The following is a 17,156-nucleotide window of genomic DNA, read 5'->3' on the forward strand; positions in this document are numbered from 1 at the left end:
GAAGGCCAAAATAGGCTCAGTCCTGAAGGGGTTAACAACCTGCGCCTTTGTGATTTTTTATGTTACCTCTCAATGACTTCTTATATTGTTATTTGGTCAGTTTGGTGATATTACATTTGCATACAGGGCCCTTTTAGACCACATATCTTTTTAGGGTTTGTCCACTTGTAACGCAATTGCTTCAGAAAATGTCTGCAGCAATTCCGTTGAAAGTCGCAGACATTCCGCTGCGGAAAAAAACGCACCATTTCCTGCATTTTTTACGGCAGAAAATGATGCGTATTTTGCTGCATTTTTCACAATGTTGGCAGATGGTGACATCTACTCTGAAAAACGCAGCAATTCAGTCCACTTTCCGCAGCAGGAATTGACCTGCTACAGTACGAAAAATATGCACCGCAATTACATTTCTGGTTGGAATTTTTACGCAGCGTGTGGCTGAGATTTGTTATGTTTCACATTGCCGCTACTGTATTCTGCTGCGTATTTTGCGTCCCCAATGCCAGACGGAAAATACGCAGCAATTCCGCTACCTGTGGACAAGCCCTGACAATAGTAAATATATATACTAAATATGCTATCAATATACTATCAAACGTTGCCTCCTCCTCATATGACTATGTGTTCTGTTAGTTGCTCTGTGAATTGTTCCTAATAATGAAATTCTAATAGGGAATTGTGTCTTACAATATGCATTTCCTTAAAGGGGTATTCCCATCTCATAATGTCATGGAAGATCACTAGTACATGCCATATCATTGTGACTGGTATGACCGCTATCTTTATATATAGTATTTAAAATGATTCCATACACTGCAAAGAAATGATATATTTACACAGCACATGGTAAGGCTAAGTACCTTTTGGTGTGAGACGCCGTCATTATAGAACAATAAATATTATTTCTGTCCATTCATTTTTCCTTTTTTTATGTGGGTCGAATTAAAGTGTCCAGTAAGGGTCATATTGATCCAGTTATGTCCCTGCCACTTCTGCATCTTTTATTAACAGCGTAAACCAACGCACCTTAACTTGTGCAACAACAGGCATGCTGCCATTAACCCCATCACTAACCTAGATCACCAGGGTTATTGCCATTCGCTCCTTCACCCATGTAGACCACCCAGGATGAAATGTTTTAAACCCGTAGGCCACCCTAGACCACCAGGAATATTATCATTAACCCCTAAGCCATTTCTTACCACCAGTAATATTATCCCTGAATTCATACCTAGCTGCCAGGAAACAAAATGCAGTAACCCCTAAACTGCAGCCATCTGCACATACAATATGATTAATCTCCTCCTTTTGTCACCCGAAACTCCTGGTATGAGTAAGTTGTTAATTGTAGAAGGAAGGCCCAAAATGTTGTCTTTTCGGGGCCCAGAAATTCTGTCGGTTGCCCTGTATGAAGCACACAAAGGAAATCAGAGTGTTCACGTATTTATTAGGACAAACAAAATAAGATTTAAAACAGAACAGAAGGGTAGTCCACATATACACAAAAATAGATTTCTCTACGGTGATCTCACAAATTTAGGCAAGTAAATGACCTATTACATGTGCGCTATAAAACAAGTGTAAAACTGCTATAGACATTAGATAACTGTTGGTCAAACAATCCAAAGTAATTCAGAAAGCTAATTTATCAATGAGCGCTCACGGACTGATATTTTTATCATGTTAGCAGGAAATGTTCTTTAATGACATAAATACAGAACGACGGGCTGCTTTTAATGGCTGTGTATTTATTGAAATGACATATATCAAAGTTGTAGGGTTCCAATTTAAGTATTTAGGTTGTAACTTTCTTGGCCACTTTCTAATATTCTTATGTATTTTTTTTTTACAGATTGCAGCATCATAGGGCCGAGGTGAAGCCTTTACTAAATATCCAAAGGTAAGCAAGGAACTGGAAATTACAATTATTTAACCCCTTCGCGCTCAGCGACGTAATAATCTGTCGCGCTAACTGTATCGTTAGCGCTCAGCGACGGATTATTAAGTCGCGGGGATAACGGCCATTTCGGCCGTCCTCCCGACACATGCAGGAGCTGTGACAGCTGCTGTCTCATACAGCAGCTGTCACAGCTCCTACAGCGGGGACCGATCGCTGTGTCCCCGCTGATTAACCCCTTAAAAGCCGTGTTCAATAGTGATCACGGCTTTTTAGGGGTTAAGCTACAATCGCCAGCCTGCTACGCGATAGCGGCTGGCGATGGTGACTATGGCAACCGGACACCAAACAATGGCGTCCGGCTCTGCCATCGACGGAAGCCTAGTGGGTCCTGACGAAGTCAGGACCCACTATGCTTGCTGTCAGTGAGTAGCTGACAGTTCTAATACACTGCACTACGCATGTAGTGCAGTGTATTAGAATAGCGATCAGGGCCTCCTGCCCTCAAGTCCCCTAATGGGACAAAGTAATAAAGTTAAAAAAAAGTTAAAAAAAGATGTGTAAAAATAAGAAAATAAAAGTTTTAAAAGTAATAAAAGTAAAAATCCCCCTTTTTCCCTTATCAGTCCTTTATTATTAATAAAAATATATAAACAAACAAATAAACTATACATAATTGGTATCGCCGCGTCCGTAACGGCCTGAACTACAAAATTATTTCATTATTTATCCTGCGCGGTGAACGCCGTAAAAGAAAATAATAATAAACCGTACCAGAAGCACAATTGTTTGGTCACTTCACCTCCCAAAAAATGGAATAAAAAGAGATCAAAAAGTTGCATGTCCCTAAAAATGGTACTGATTGAAACTACAGTTCGTTACGCGAAAAATAAGTCCTCGCACGGCTTTATTGATGGAAAAATAAAACCGTTATGGCTCTTAGAATAAGGTAATACAAAAAGTGAATGATTGTTTACAAAACGTATTTTATTGTGCAAACGCCATAAGACATAAAAAAAACTATAAACATCTGGTATCGCCGTAATCGTATCGCCCCGCAGAATAAAGTGAATGTGTCATTTATAGCGCACGGTGCACGCTGTAAAAAAAATAGATTAAAAAAACAATAGTAGAATTGCTGTTTTTTAGTCACCACGCCACCTAAAAATAGAATAAAAACTGATCAAAAAGTCGCATGCACCCCAAGAAAACTACAATGAATTCCTCAAGGGGTCCAGTTTTCAAAATGGGGTCACTTTTGGGGGTTTTCCACTGTTTTGGCACCACAAGACCTCTTCAAACCGGACATGGTGCCTAATAAAAGAGGCCTCAAAATCCACTAGGTGCTCCTTTGCTTCGGAGGCCGATGCTTCAGTCCATTACCGCACTAGGGCCACATGTGGGATATTTCTCAAAACTGCAGAATCTGGGCAATAAGTATTAAGTTGCGTTTCTCTGGTAAAAACCTTTTGTGTTATAAAAAAAATTGTATAAAGAGGATTTTCTGACAAATTTTTTAAATGCTGTTGTGAATACTTTGAGGGGTCTAGTTTCTAAAATTGGGTGTTTGATGGGGGTGTCTAATATATAGGTCCATCAAAGCAACTTCAGATCTGAACTAGAACCTAAAAAAAAATAAAAAATCTGGCAATACTTGGCTTCTTACATCATAATGATAATGTGCCGTGCCCACCCCGAGATGACCCCAGTTTTGACTGTTTGTATAAACGGAGACCCCTATTAGACCGTTTCAGTGCCTGGTTTTCGCAAGCATACACCCCCGAGAAGTGTATTTCTATTGATGAGTCCTTGGTGGATTTTAAAGGGAGGGTTCAATTCCGCGAGTACCTGCCGGGTAAGAGGGCAAGGTATGGCGTGAAGATGTATGAGCTGTGCGATAGTGCATCAGGGTATACCTACAGATTTAGGATATATGAAGGGAAGGACACCAGTGCTCAGCCCCCAGAATGCCCCCCTTACTGGGAGTTAATGCAAAAATTGTGTGGGATTTGGTGCACCCACTGCTGGACCAGGGTTACCACTTCTACCTGGATAATTTTTATACCGGCGTCCCACTCTTCAACTGCCTCGCTTCCAGTCCTGTGGCATGCGGCACTGCTAGAAGAAATCTGAGAGGCCTCCCTAAGACTCTGCAGGGCAAACAAGAAGGGGTGAGCGCACATTCTAGCAGCAACATATTGTGTGTCAAGTACAAGGACAAGAGAGATGCCACACCAGTACCCATGTACCTGTACGAGGTACCAGTACAGAGACCCCCAAACCAGACTGCATCCTGGACTACAATAGGTACATGGGAGGGGTGGACTTGTCAGATCAAGTCCTGAAGCCCTACAGCGCCATGCGGTGTGGTATAAGAAGCTGGCCGGGCACATCATACAGATGGCATTGTACAATGTGTACGTGCTACGTCAATGTGCAGGCCAGAGGGGAACTTTCCTGGAATTTCAAGAGGTTATTATCAAGAACCTAATCTTTAGGGACCAGGAACGGGGGGGCACCCAGTACTTCTGGAAGCGAGGCCACACGCATCGTACCAGGGCAACACTTTCCAGGAGACGTTCCCCAAACTGGCAAGAAGGGAAAAAGTCAAAAGAGGTGCAAAGTCTGCTATAAGAGGGCGATAAGGGATGACACAATATATCAATGTGACACGTGTCCCGAAAAACCAGAGCTCTGTATGAAAGAGTGTTTTAAAATTTATCATACATCCCTTGTTTTATAATTTACCCCATTTCTACTTACCCTGATGTACTCCGCACAGCTTATCCCCCCTTATCTTTCCCTTCTGAGCCCTGCTGTGTGCCCAAGCAGCTGATAACAGCCACATTGAGGGTATTGCCATACCCGGGAGAACCCACATTACAGTTTATGGGGTGTATCTCTCCGGTCAAAATGCTCACTAAACCTCTAGATGAATGCCTTATGGGTGTAGTTTTTAAAACGGGGTCACTTCTTGCGGATTTCAACTGTACTGGGGCTTCTGCACACATGACTTTGCACGAAAAAATCCTGAGTAGGCCAAATGGTGGTCCTTTCGTTCTGAGCCCTCCCATGGGCCCAAACAGCAGTTTATCATCACAAATGGGATATTGCCGCACTCAGGACAAATTGGGCAACAAAATGTAGTATTTTATTTCTTGTGAAAATAAGAATTTTTGAGCTAAAACGACATATTATTGTAAAAAATATTCTTTTTTTTAATTCCCAGCCCAATTCAAATAAGTTCTGTGAAGAAACTATGGGGTCTAAATGGTCACAACACCCATAAATGAATTCCTTGAGGGGTGTAGTTTCCAAAATAGGGTCAGTTCTGGTGGGTTTCCATTGCTTTGATACCTCTGGGGCTCTGCAAATGCGAGATGGCACCCGAAAACCAAACCAGCAAAATCTGCACTCCAAAGAACACACAGCGCTCCTTCCCTTCTGAGCCCTCCCATGGGCCCAAACTGCAGTTTATCGCCACAAATGGGGTATTGCTGCACTCAGGAGAAATTGGGCAACAAAATGGGGTATTTTGTTCCCTGTGAAAATAAGAAATTTTGATAAAAAATGGCATCTTATTGGAAAAAATTTAATTTTTTTCATTTCACAGCCCAATTCAAATAGGTGCTGTGAAAAAACTGTGCGGTCAAAATGGTAACAACAACCATAAATGAATTCCTTGAGGGGTGTAGTTTCCAAAATGGGGTCACTATTCGGGTATTCCTACTGTTTTGGCACCTCAACACCTCTTCAAACCTGGCATGCTGCCTAAAATATATTCTAATATAAAAGAGGACTCAAAATGCACTAGGTGCTTCTTTGCTTCTAGGGCTTGTGTTTTAGTCCATGAGCGCAGTAGAGCCACATGTGGGACATTTCTAAAAACTGCAGAATCTGGACAATACATATTTAGTAGTGTTTCTCTGGTAAAACCTTCTGTGTTACAGAAAAAAAATGAATAAAATTGAAATTCAGCAAGAAAAATGAAATTTGCTTTAATTCTTGTGAAATGCCTGAAGGGTTAAAAAACTTTCTAAATGCTGTTTTGAATACTTTGAGGGGTCTAGTTTTTAAAATGGGGTGTTTTATCAGGGTTTCTAATACATAGGCCCCTCAAAGCCTCTTCAGAACTGAAGAAGTACCTTAAAAAAAAGGCTTTTGAAATTTTCTTAAAAATATGAGAAATTGCTGTTTAGGTTCTAAGCCTTGTAACGTCCAAGAAAAATAAAAGAATGTTCAAAAAACGATGCCAATCTAAAGTAGACATATGGGAAGCGTGAACTAGTAACTATTTTGGGTGGTATAACCGTCTGTTTTACAAGCAGATGCATTAAAATTCTGAAAAAATTCTATTTTTTCCAAATTCTCTCTAAATTTTGCAATTTTTCACCAATAAACACTGAATATATCGACCAAATTTTACCACGAACATGAAGCCCAATGTATCACGAGAAAACAGTCTCAGAATCGCTTGGATAGGTTTAAGCATTCCGACGTTATTACCACATAAAGTGAAATATGTCAGATTTGAAAAATGGGCTCTGAGCCTTAAGGCCAAAACTAGGCTGCGTCCTTAAGGGGTTAAACAAAATTGTAAATAAAAAGTTCTTTACATGAACTAAACCGACTTATAAAACAAAACCGACTTATTAAAATGTTTGCATATAAACAGTTGATAAAAGTGATTGTATGTATATACCACAGTTCAACAGTCCTTCTAATTGAATCTGCATTGATGTTTCCTACATGAATTCTTCTTAGGCTGAGTTCACACGTTGCGGATTTATTGCAGATTTTGTTGCAGATTTGAAGCAGATCTCACCCTTTAGCATTGCAAAGGGTAAAATCCTCAATGAAAATCCACAACAATTCCGTGATGTGTGAACACAGCCTTACAAGTTCTAGTTTTATATGTTGATCACTGCATCACAGCAGAGTAAAGTGATGCAGCCTTTATCTCATGTCACAGTTTTAGGTAGGGCTTTCACATCGGGATCGTGCCATGGTTTGTACTTGTTTCATTTGTAAAAAGCGAGGACAGATGCCAAAGACAGAGGAAGTACTCCATGTGTACTCATGTGGCCACCTGACCATCACAACTGTTCCAAAACCATGGGTATTAATGGGTATTTTTGCATCTATAACAGCCTCCACTCTACTGAGAAGGCTTTCTACAAGATTTTGGAGTATCTGTGAGAAATTGTGCCCATTCAGCCAAAAGAAGCATTTGCGAGGTCAGACACTGATGTTGGAGAATAAGTTCTGTCTCTCAATCAGAGTTCTAGTTTATCCAAAAGGTGTTTGAAGGGGTTGAGGTCAGGGCACTCTGCGGGCCAGTCAAGTTCTTCCACTCCAAAACTCACCCAACCATGCCTTTATAGACCTCGCTTTGTGCACAGGGGCACAGTCATGCTGGAAAAGGAAAGGGCCTTCCCCAAACTGTTCCCCAAAGTTGGAAGCATACGATTGTCCAAAATGTCTTTATATGCTGTAGCATTAACATCCCCCGTCACTGTAAATAAGGAGCCTAGCCCAAACCCTGAAAAAAAGCCCATGACCCTTATTCCTCCCACGCCAAATTTTACAGTAGACATTATGCATTCCGGTAACTAGTGTTGTCCTGGCACCCGCCAAACCCGGATTCGTCCATCAGGCTGAGAGATAGTAAACCGTGACACTTCAGACCAGAGGACATATTTCCACTGCTCCAGAGTCCAGTGGTGGCGTGCATTTCACCACTGCATCCAACTATTGCCATTGCCCATGGTGATCTTAAGCTGGTAATTAGCTACTTGAACATGGAAATTAATTTCATAAAGCTCCTAGTTCCTGTACCGATATCACCTACAGAGGCAGTTCGGCGGCCCGGCTCTGTGAGTTTACATGGTCTATCGCGTTGTTGTTGAGCTGTTGTTACTCCTAGATGCTTCCACTAGACAATAATAGCACTTACAGCCGACCAAAGCAGATCAGAAATGTCATGAAATGGCTTGTGGCAAAGGTGGCATCTTCAGACACTGCCATGTATAAAGTCACTAAGCTCTTCAGTACAACCCTTATTACTAGCAATGTTTATCTATGGAAATTGCATGGCGCTATGTTGCTGTTATGAAAAACTATACGGTAGTACGGGTAAAAAAAACTACATGGTAAACTACCTCAGTGTATGTAGTTTCGGACCTAGCGTTGTTTCAAGGTTACGCCAGATTCATTAACAAGGCATGTTCGTGAATCTGGCACATGCTAAACTGGAAGAGAGACTGGTCCACTGATCATTCCATTCAAATTCAAAGGGATCCATTAGGCTTCTGTTCCAATCCATTAACAACAGATCCATTATGCAGCCATCACAAACAGAAGCCTTGACTCTTATGTGACCAAAGTCTATGGGCATTATTAAATAAATAATTAATTTGCTGTTCAATTGTGTTGTTTGTCTGTTCCTTAAGAATACACTACAATATGAAACAGTTGCATTTAGTGAAAAAATCTAAATATATTTGTGACCTTGGGTAAAAAAAAAAAAAGAAAGATGATTGTAAAAAAAATTGTCCAAAGTCCAGCCTTGAATCAGAGTAATGGGCTTGATGTAGCCTATGTAGATGAATTTTGCTAATGGGTAGCAAACCGTGAAATGCATCTCAATTTTGATGTAAGTCATAGTTGCCTAGAGCACTGTATATTATTACAGTATAAAACTACTAAAATATTATGTAACATGTTGCAAGATCTATTAGCCTTCCATCCTGAAGGTCAGCGCAGTCTCGGTCATACTGTAATATACATTTTTTTATCTTGCTCTCATCCACATTCTGACTATGCTTTAGCTATTTTTGCTATATTTTGCTATTTTCTACGAGAAAAAGACCCCACAAAAATGGTAATTATTAGTTTCATTATCTATCGATTGCTATGAAATAATGAAGAGTTTTTACAATGTTTGAAAAGGTAGAACTGAGTCTATTTTGTACCACAACGAAATATAGCACTGCGGTTTTATTGTTTTGTACCGTGCCTCATTGTACTAGGCATCCCGATATGACTATTCATCACTGCTGTATCTTGTGGACTATCAAGTGAATGACAAATGATTGAAATCCTAGTCACTACTATTCATAAATTCACTGCTGTCTCAGCAATGATCCTTAAGAATCAAGCTTCAGGACTCCTTGGACTTACACTCAGTGCTCACAACTCACATATCTTGAGGGATGAATCAAGAGGTCAGGTTCTACATTGTAGTGAACAGTCCGACTCAATAAGAAAATACACAACAAGATTGACAGCGCTATAATTTTAGGCCATTCTCATTCAACACAAGTGATAGCGATTCATTATTGTCATGTTTCAGTTCAAAGGCTCGCTCCAAGTCATTTGAAGTTTCAGACATACCTTTCTTCCCCTCGGAGATGGCAAATAGAATTGAGTGTAAAGACAAAAGTGAAACAATATCTCAATGTGTCATGTAGCAAAACAGAAAGTTATTGATTTAGGAGAAAAAAAATTAATTGCCTTTTTTTTCCTAAAGTAGACCAAACATCTATTGCATTGTCTTGTGGGATTCTCATAGTAATTGACAGTTGGAGTATTCATAAAAGTGAAAAATTGATGCAGAAATAATATCAAGAACAGAACCTGATACAGTAAGTATTAATCATCGCAGCTAAGCTCCAGCAGCCATAGATATTCCAGCGTGCAATGTTTTCAAGTTTTGTACGCGACGGCAAAGACATAATTGTGTGTTACAGCTATTCCTATAAGAAAACATTTTCCACATGATTACATTTGCAAAAAGACAGTTCACTAGCTACATGGCAGAGTGCCTATCAAAAATATTAAATTTACTTTGGTGGAGGAGGGATGATGGTTTGGGGGCTGTTTTTCAGGGTTGGGGCTAGGCTACTTATTTCTAGTGAAGGGAAATCTTAAAGCAACCCTCCAGTCCCCAAAAGAAAAAGATTAACAATAGTAGAATGAATTTTAACTTACCTAGTGTCCATCCAATTGGTCCTCCTTCACTGCTCTGTAAAGTGTCAGTAGCGATGGACCAGTGCTGACATCATCATGCGCCGGTCCTCTAAAGGACAGTGAAAGGGGAGGATGGGGCATTAACTAGGTAAGTTAAAACAATTATTTTTTTGCTGAAACTATAGCGTAGCGTCTACGCTATTGTTTCCATGAAAAAACGGAATCTTTACAGAACAGAAACAAACAGAAACAAACGGAAGCAAATTGCAATGGAAGCATTCCCATTGAAGTCAATGGTAATGCAAACAGAAGCTATGGTTTCCATTTGGCTTTCCGTTCATCGGTTCCTCTGACGGAAAGGTCGAACGGAACCGATTAATGGAACCCAACACTGATGTGAACATAGCCTTAGGGGAGGGAAGCAGTGCCAGGTGGTGGTGCAAAGTGGAAGAGGGAGATGCAGGGAGGTCATAGAAAGACAAAGGTGATCTGTGGGAGTGCAAGGGCTCCCTGGGGGGGTGAAACAGATGGCACACAGTAGGTGTCGGTGAGGGGGCAAGGAAGGTAAAATAACTCAGGCTGTGTGAGGAGGGGGGGCAGTAGATGGCAGATTCAATAATTGCACTGAAGCTGTTGACTGCCTGTTCAGAACATAGGTGTCTGGGAAGAAAAAAACGTACACAGCGCCACAAGGTACACCTTAGGGATATAGGCAATAATAAAATAAGGTTGCAGCTTTCAATATCCAAATACTGGCATCAATTCTATTGTGCCGCAGGGAGTAGCCATTTTAAAAGGATATATTTTTTTGGGGTAAAAATATATAAAAAAATGTATATAGGAAAGCGCTACACAAAGGGAGTATCGGCAAAGTACTAATAATAATAGGTGGATTTATTTAGCAAAGAGGGGCAACACGTTTCAACACAGAACCTGTGTCTTCATCAGGCCAAAAATACGTCATATATACATCCTTTTAAAATGGCTATTCAGAACATGGCTGCAACTTCATGAGCTTTTCCAGGCCTCCCTCTTACACTGTCTCACTTCACATAATTGCAGCAGCGTGATACAGCAACACTCACTATGTTGCTGCTCCTGCTGGCTTACTCGGGTCAGATGGCAAATGGCGGGCTCAGAACTCCCGCCAACTCTGGATACATGATGACTCCATCTCCTCCCTCCTGGCTTTCCCACACACGGCCACCGGCCACGCTCGTCACGCCACTGTGAATGAGTGGAGCAAAATAGAAGAGTGGGCAGGCCGGCCAGGCACTAGTCTTAAGCAGTCCTGTTGGTTTGAAAGTGGGGGAGCGGGTGGGCCCCTATGGTGTTACTCTGAGGGAAAGTGAAATCAAATATGCCTAATTGCATTGGCCACATTGATGCCAACAATGGTGAACTGGCCGGTATTTTTACATTTCTGCCCAGGCCCTTGATGGCAGTACTGCCAGTGCTGCACTGATGGCCGCCCTGCATCCTGCAGTGTTTCATAACACTATCACAGTCCACCTACTGGACACCACAATTATGTCTCTTCTAAAACAGAGGAGAGATAAATATTACTGCTGTCTGCTGTCACTTACAACTCTGCAGATGGCAAGCAGCACCTGAATGAAAGAGGTCTGGCCACCTGGGCATTAGACTGTATAAGTGAGGTAGGGACTGGTGAGCAGTGCTACCAATGCTGATAACTGTACTGCTAAAGTATGCAAGCTGCTGTAAGGGGAGGTAGGCCCACTGGAGGCTCAGGGACCACCATCACCTTTTGAAAGGACTCATTGCAGAACTTTAAGTCTGTTACTATATTTTCTAAAATGATGTTTCCAGTCAAGTTATGTTTTGTCAGTCACCTATCTCTATGCAAGAAGTTTTTGATTTGTGGTGTAGCTGCCAACTTTTTAAATGGCGATTATGCTAAGAAGATTAAAATAATTGCTTCAGAACCCAATATGGTTTTGTTGGATGATGTACCATGCTGAACTTGTTTATCCCGAGATTATCTTAATAGTGGGGTCTTTGAATATTGACATCATTTTCTTTTCCCTAATTCAGTCTGTTAGCTTTTGTGATTTTACTGTGGTTAATGAAACGTTCTCCTGTGGTAGAATGGCATTGGTGATTTACTAAGTGGAACCTAGGATGTTTTTATATCTATGGATATATATCTATGTGTATATCTAGATAGATAGACAGACAGACAGACAGACAGACAGACAGATAGACAGATAGATAGATAGATAGATAGATAGATAGATAGATAGATAGATAGATAGATAGATAGATAGATAGATAGATAGATAGATAGATAGATAGATAGATAGATAGATAAAAGGATTCCAGGTACTCGCCTCTCCAAAGGGAAATTCCTTGCCCTGTCGTCCTCTCCATATGAAGGACTATGTTTCTGGTAGTTTACAGACAGACTTCTAAGGGCACGTTCAGACGTGGCGGAATTGCTGTGGAATTCCGCTGTGGATAGTCCGCAGTGGAATTCTCCAGCGTCCGTTTTTTTACATTTGTTTCTGTACATTTTTAGGAAAGTTAGTTCAGACATTGCGGAAAACTCCGCTGCGGACCATAGGCTGCGGTGCAGAATTTTCAGTCCGCAGCATGCACTGTCTGTTGCGGAGAAGAAGCGGAATTTCACTTCGTATTTCAGCCTTTGCAATGCAAAAACTGAAAAATGTGGCAAGTCCAATGTCTTTTCTGCAACGTCTGAATTACCTGTCAAATATGCAAATGTTGGTGCAGATTTGTTGCTTAATTGCCCCAAATCTGCACCAACATTTTCAGCTGGAAAATTCTGCCACGTCTGAACGTGCCCTAAAAGGTCACATAAAGCAGAACTTGACAAAAATAGTCTCCACTGTTAAAATGATTCATGGTTAAGGTAAAAATTCTCTTGAAAACACACAGTATATCATTTTGTTAGCAGGAACTTAAAAAAAAATAATCATAACCACCTTAATTTCTGTGATTTCCATAACTTTTATAAATTTAAGGATTAGTCTAATATTTAGAAAACGAAGTATACATTTCTGGATCCTGTACATTAACCCCTTCCCGCCGCAGCCATTTTTCAGATTTTCATTTTAGTTTTTTCCTCCCCACCTTCCAAAAGCCATAACTTTTTTATTTTTCAGTCGATATAGTCCTATGAGGACTTGATATTTGTGGTACGAGTTGTAGTTTTTCATAGCACCATTTATTGTGCTATATAATGTACTAGAAACGGGAAAAAAACTATTTGTGGGGTAGAAAATTTAAAAAAAACTGCGATTCCTCCATTGTTTTTGGCGCAACGTTTTTACGGAATTCACTGTGCAACTAAAACAACATGTTACCTTTATTCTGTAGGTCAATACAATTACGGCAATACCAAATATATATAGTTTTTTTCTATATTTTACTACTTTTTCAAGTAAAAACCTAAGTGTAAAAAATAAAATTTCTTTTGTGCCGCCAAATTCTGAGAGCCATAACTTTTTTATTTTTCCGCTGATTAAGTGGCATGAGGGCTTATTTTTCGCGGGATAAGCTGTCGTTTTTAATTATACCATTTTGGGGTACATGTGGGAGATGAGGTGACCAAAAAAATGGAGATTCTGGCGTTTACATTTTTTTTTTTTATGCCCACTTCGTGAGCCCGCTCCATACTTCCCCTACCCGACTTTGGCGTATGGATACGCCAAATGTAGGGAAGGGGTTAAAATGTCATACTATAAGGCCCCATGCACACGAACGTGCTTTTGCGGCCGCAATTCCCCCGAAAATCCACGCGAGAATTGCGGCCCATTCATTCCTATGAGTCCATGCACACTACCATGGTTTTCACGGTCCGTTCATGACCCCGGAGCCCGGACCGCAGAAAGAACGGGCAAGCCTTATTACGGCCGTGTTCTGCAGTCAGGGCTCATTGCAAATAATGGCTGTGGCCATTTGCACGGCCCGCGTTTTGCAGGTGGCTCGCGGCTGTGACTCCGTGGCCTGCCGACCCAGAAATCACGGTCTACAGTCGTGTGCATGAAGCCTTAAAAGCAGTCATCCAAAGAAATTAAGACAAGGTTTTTGTCCACACAATCTTAAAATGGTAATGACGTCTGAATCATATAAACTAAACATAGAATAACAGAAATCTAGGACACTTTTCCTGGCACAGGACTGCTTACGAACAATGTTTCATACCAGGCATAGACATTGCATCGGGCTTATCTTTTCTGTCCTCTGCTGAAAACTGTAAAGGAAAATTATTTATTTGTTCTAACTTCTGGCCAACAAACCAAGCAGCACACAGCGTGTAACGAGAAATGAAATATTCACACATTCTGTATTACTAGAATTCAATGTCTCATTGCAGTTCTTACAGTAGACTGAGTCTCCTCATAGTTTACCATATTATAGGAAATATTTTGTTATGTAAAGAGAATTCAATACAAGTCATTTTGAATCAGTCGCAAGCATTTTGTTCCATATAATGCTGTACAACAAATCTGTCCAGGAAAACAAATTGATTTGTTAAACGGTTTGATACTGCCCAGTCTGCACTTGCTGTAGAACAGATCTATAAATTAACGCTTCCATTTCCATTATAGATTTTGTCTGTTCATGTTCCACTACTGGTTTTGAAAAACTAAGAATGGGCAGGCACACCGCCTATCTATGGAGTGCAAAGTCTATGCCCTAGAACAGTGGTCTCAAACTCGGCCGGGTAAGTGGGCCGCATATAGAAAAAATGGGAAGTTGACGGGCCGCATTACTTTCAAATTTGATACAATACAAAATTATTGTTAATCAATTAGTTATTTGAACTACTATCAGTGGCGTAACTACCGCGGTAGCAGCAGTAGCGGCTGCTACGGGGCCCGGGGCTTGAGGGGGCCCGGTGGCGCCGCTAGCAGCCGTTATGGCTACTACAGCGGTAGCGTCGCTACTGTGGGGCCCGCGACGCCGAGCCTTACACAGGCCCTCTCATGCCTGTAGGTGTCGCTAGCACCGGAGGGGGCCCCAGTGCTAGCGGCAGCCAAATACATGTATTAGCACTGAATGGCCGGGCATGTTCCGTGCCTGACCATCCAGTGCCTTACAATGACACTGATTGGCTAGCGGCGCGATGACATCATCGCGCCGCTTCCATGCTTGGAAGGTGCTGATTGGCGGGGCAAGTCATTCTGCCCCGCCAATCAGCGTCATTGGAGGACGCTCGTTCAGCTCCTGCAGACATGCTCAGAAGAGAGCATGTCTGCATCGCCAGTGAACAGCGTGGGAACCGGAGAATGTGAGTATGTCAAGTTTTTGTTTTTTTTCCCTCATAAAAATGTGAATGGCATTATCTATAGTGGGGGGGGGGGGTCATCTTTATGTGGGCTATTATATATAGGGGGTCTATGTGTGGGGCAGTAGCTACAGGGGGGGTCTAGATGTGGGGGTGTGGGCCATTATATACAGGGGGCTCTATACGTGGGCCATTATATACAGGGGGCTCTATATGTTGGCCACTATATACAGGGGGGGTCCATATGTGGGCCACTATATACAGGGGGGTCTATATGTGTTACACTATATACAGGGGTGGGTTACCTGTGGGGCACTAGCAACAGGGTGGCTATATGTAGTGCACAGTCTACAGGGGTGGGCTATATGTGGGACACTATATACAGGGGGAGCTATATGTGAGACACTATATACAGAGGTGGGCTATACGTGGAGCACTAACTATAGGGGAAGCTATATGTAGGGCAGCACGGTGGCTCAGTGGTTAGCACTATTGCCTTGCAGCTCTGGAGTCCATATGTGGGCACTATCTACAGGGGCTTCTATGTAGGTCACTATCTACAGGGGGCATGTTGTGTGTTTGTGACAGTTATATTTAGATGTGTTGAGAATTTTAACTTTGTTTATAGGTGCAGAAATGTTTTAATAGTGAGAAGCTGAAGACATCTAAACGGAAAACTGCAGAAATGGGTCATGGCCGGGAGAAATCCATCATAGATGTCTGAACCGGAGGGAGAAGAAAAGAACTAGAATCTGAGACGTCACCGGTGAGTCACTTAATGTAAATGTTTATTCTGCCTCTAATCAGTAATGTAGTCACTGTATGATCTGCAGCGAGATGATGGTGATAGGATTTTTTTTGTGAAACCGCATCTCCCAGCATATCCTTACCATTGTTCCGGCCATGCTGGGAGCTGTAGTTTTACGCCGTACAAACCTATACGAAGTGGCGTAACTACCGCTATAGCAGCCGTAGCGACTTCTACAGGGCCTGCAGCATGAGGGGGCCCGTGCCACCCGCCGGCACGGCCCCCTCCCATGGCCGCAGGCTCCGCTAGCAGCCGCTATGGCTGCTACAGCGCGACGCCACTGAAGGGGTTGTTCCTACATAAAGACATGTATCCTCTATCCACAGGATAGGGGATACATGTGTGATCGCTGGCAGCGATGAGGAGAACGGGGGACCGAAAGTCCCCCCTAAGTTCTCCATGACAAACCTTGGACTTCCGGGGTCTGTGTCGGCAGCTCCGTAGAAATGAATGGAGCGCCGGTTGCGCTTGTGCGCATGCGTGACTAGCGCTCCTTTCATTTTTATTGAACTGCGCAGACGCCGGAAGTCCGAGGTTAGTCATGGAGAACTTCGGGGGACTTTCGGTCCCCCGTTCTCCTTATCGCTGCCAGCGATCACACATGTATCCCCTATCCTGTGGATAGGGGATGCATGTCTTTTGTAGGACAAACTATAGGACGTTTTTTTTTGGGGGGGGGGGGCTATATGGCGTTATCTACAGAGGGGTTCTGTATGGCGTTATCTACAGGGGGGGCTGTATGGCGTTATCTACAGGGGGGCTGTATGGCGTTATCTACAGAGGGGGTCTGTATGGCGTAATCTACAGGGGGGCTGTATGGCGTTATCTGCAGGGGGCTGTGTATGGTGCTATCTATAGGGGGCGCTATGTGGTGGAATCTATAGGGAGGCACTATCTACAAGGGGGGGGGGGTTGTGTGATACCCAGCAGAGGGGGGGCCCCAGTCAAAAGTTTGCTATGGGGCCCAGTCTTTCCTAGTTACGCCCCTGACTACTATAACACTATATTACAAGAATAATAATACTACATTACTATAATAATAGCGCTAGGTCTAAAATTTGAGATATTTCTCCACGTGCTTATTTAAAAAATCCAGCTTTCCAGTTTAAGTGTCGCTAAATGCAATCCGGCGGCTCAGTTAGCACACATGTCAAGATTGGGCAGCCCCTTTTTAGATAGTGTCGCAGTGCCCTCTGTGGATGCTG

At 42.2% G+C, this 17,156-nt stretch overlaps 1 protein-coding gene across 7 annotated transcripts in view; it reads left to right on the forward strand.

Annotated features, from left to right (window-relative positions):
• Positions 1 to 17,156, forward strand: part of LOC142651776 (poly(rC)-binding protein 3-like) — a 709,653-nt gene that overhangs the window by 444,766 nt on the left and 247,731 nt on the right. For all 7 annotated transcript variants that reach the window (XM_075826860.1, XM_075826859.1, XM_075826852.1 and 4 more), the window contains one exon: positions 1,853 to 1,900. The gene's annotated coding sequence lies outside the window, so the exon portion shown is untranslated. The remainder of the gene's footprint in view (positions 1 to 1,852; positions 1,901 to 17,156) is intronic.

Source organism: Rhinoderma darwinii, chromosome 5, assembly GCF_050947455.1.
Source record: "Rhinoderma darwinii isolate aRhiDar2 chromosome 5, aRhiDar2.hap1, whole genome shotgun sequence".
NCBI lineage: Eukaryota > Metazoa > Chordata > Amphibia > Anura > Rhinodermatidae > Rhinoderma > Rhinoderma darwinii.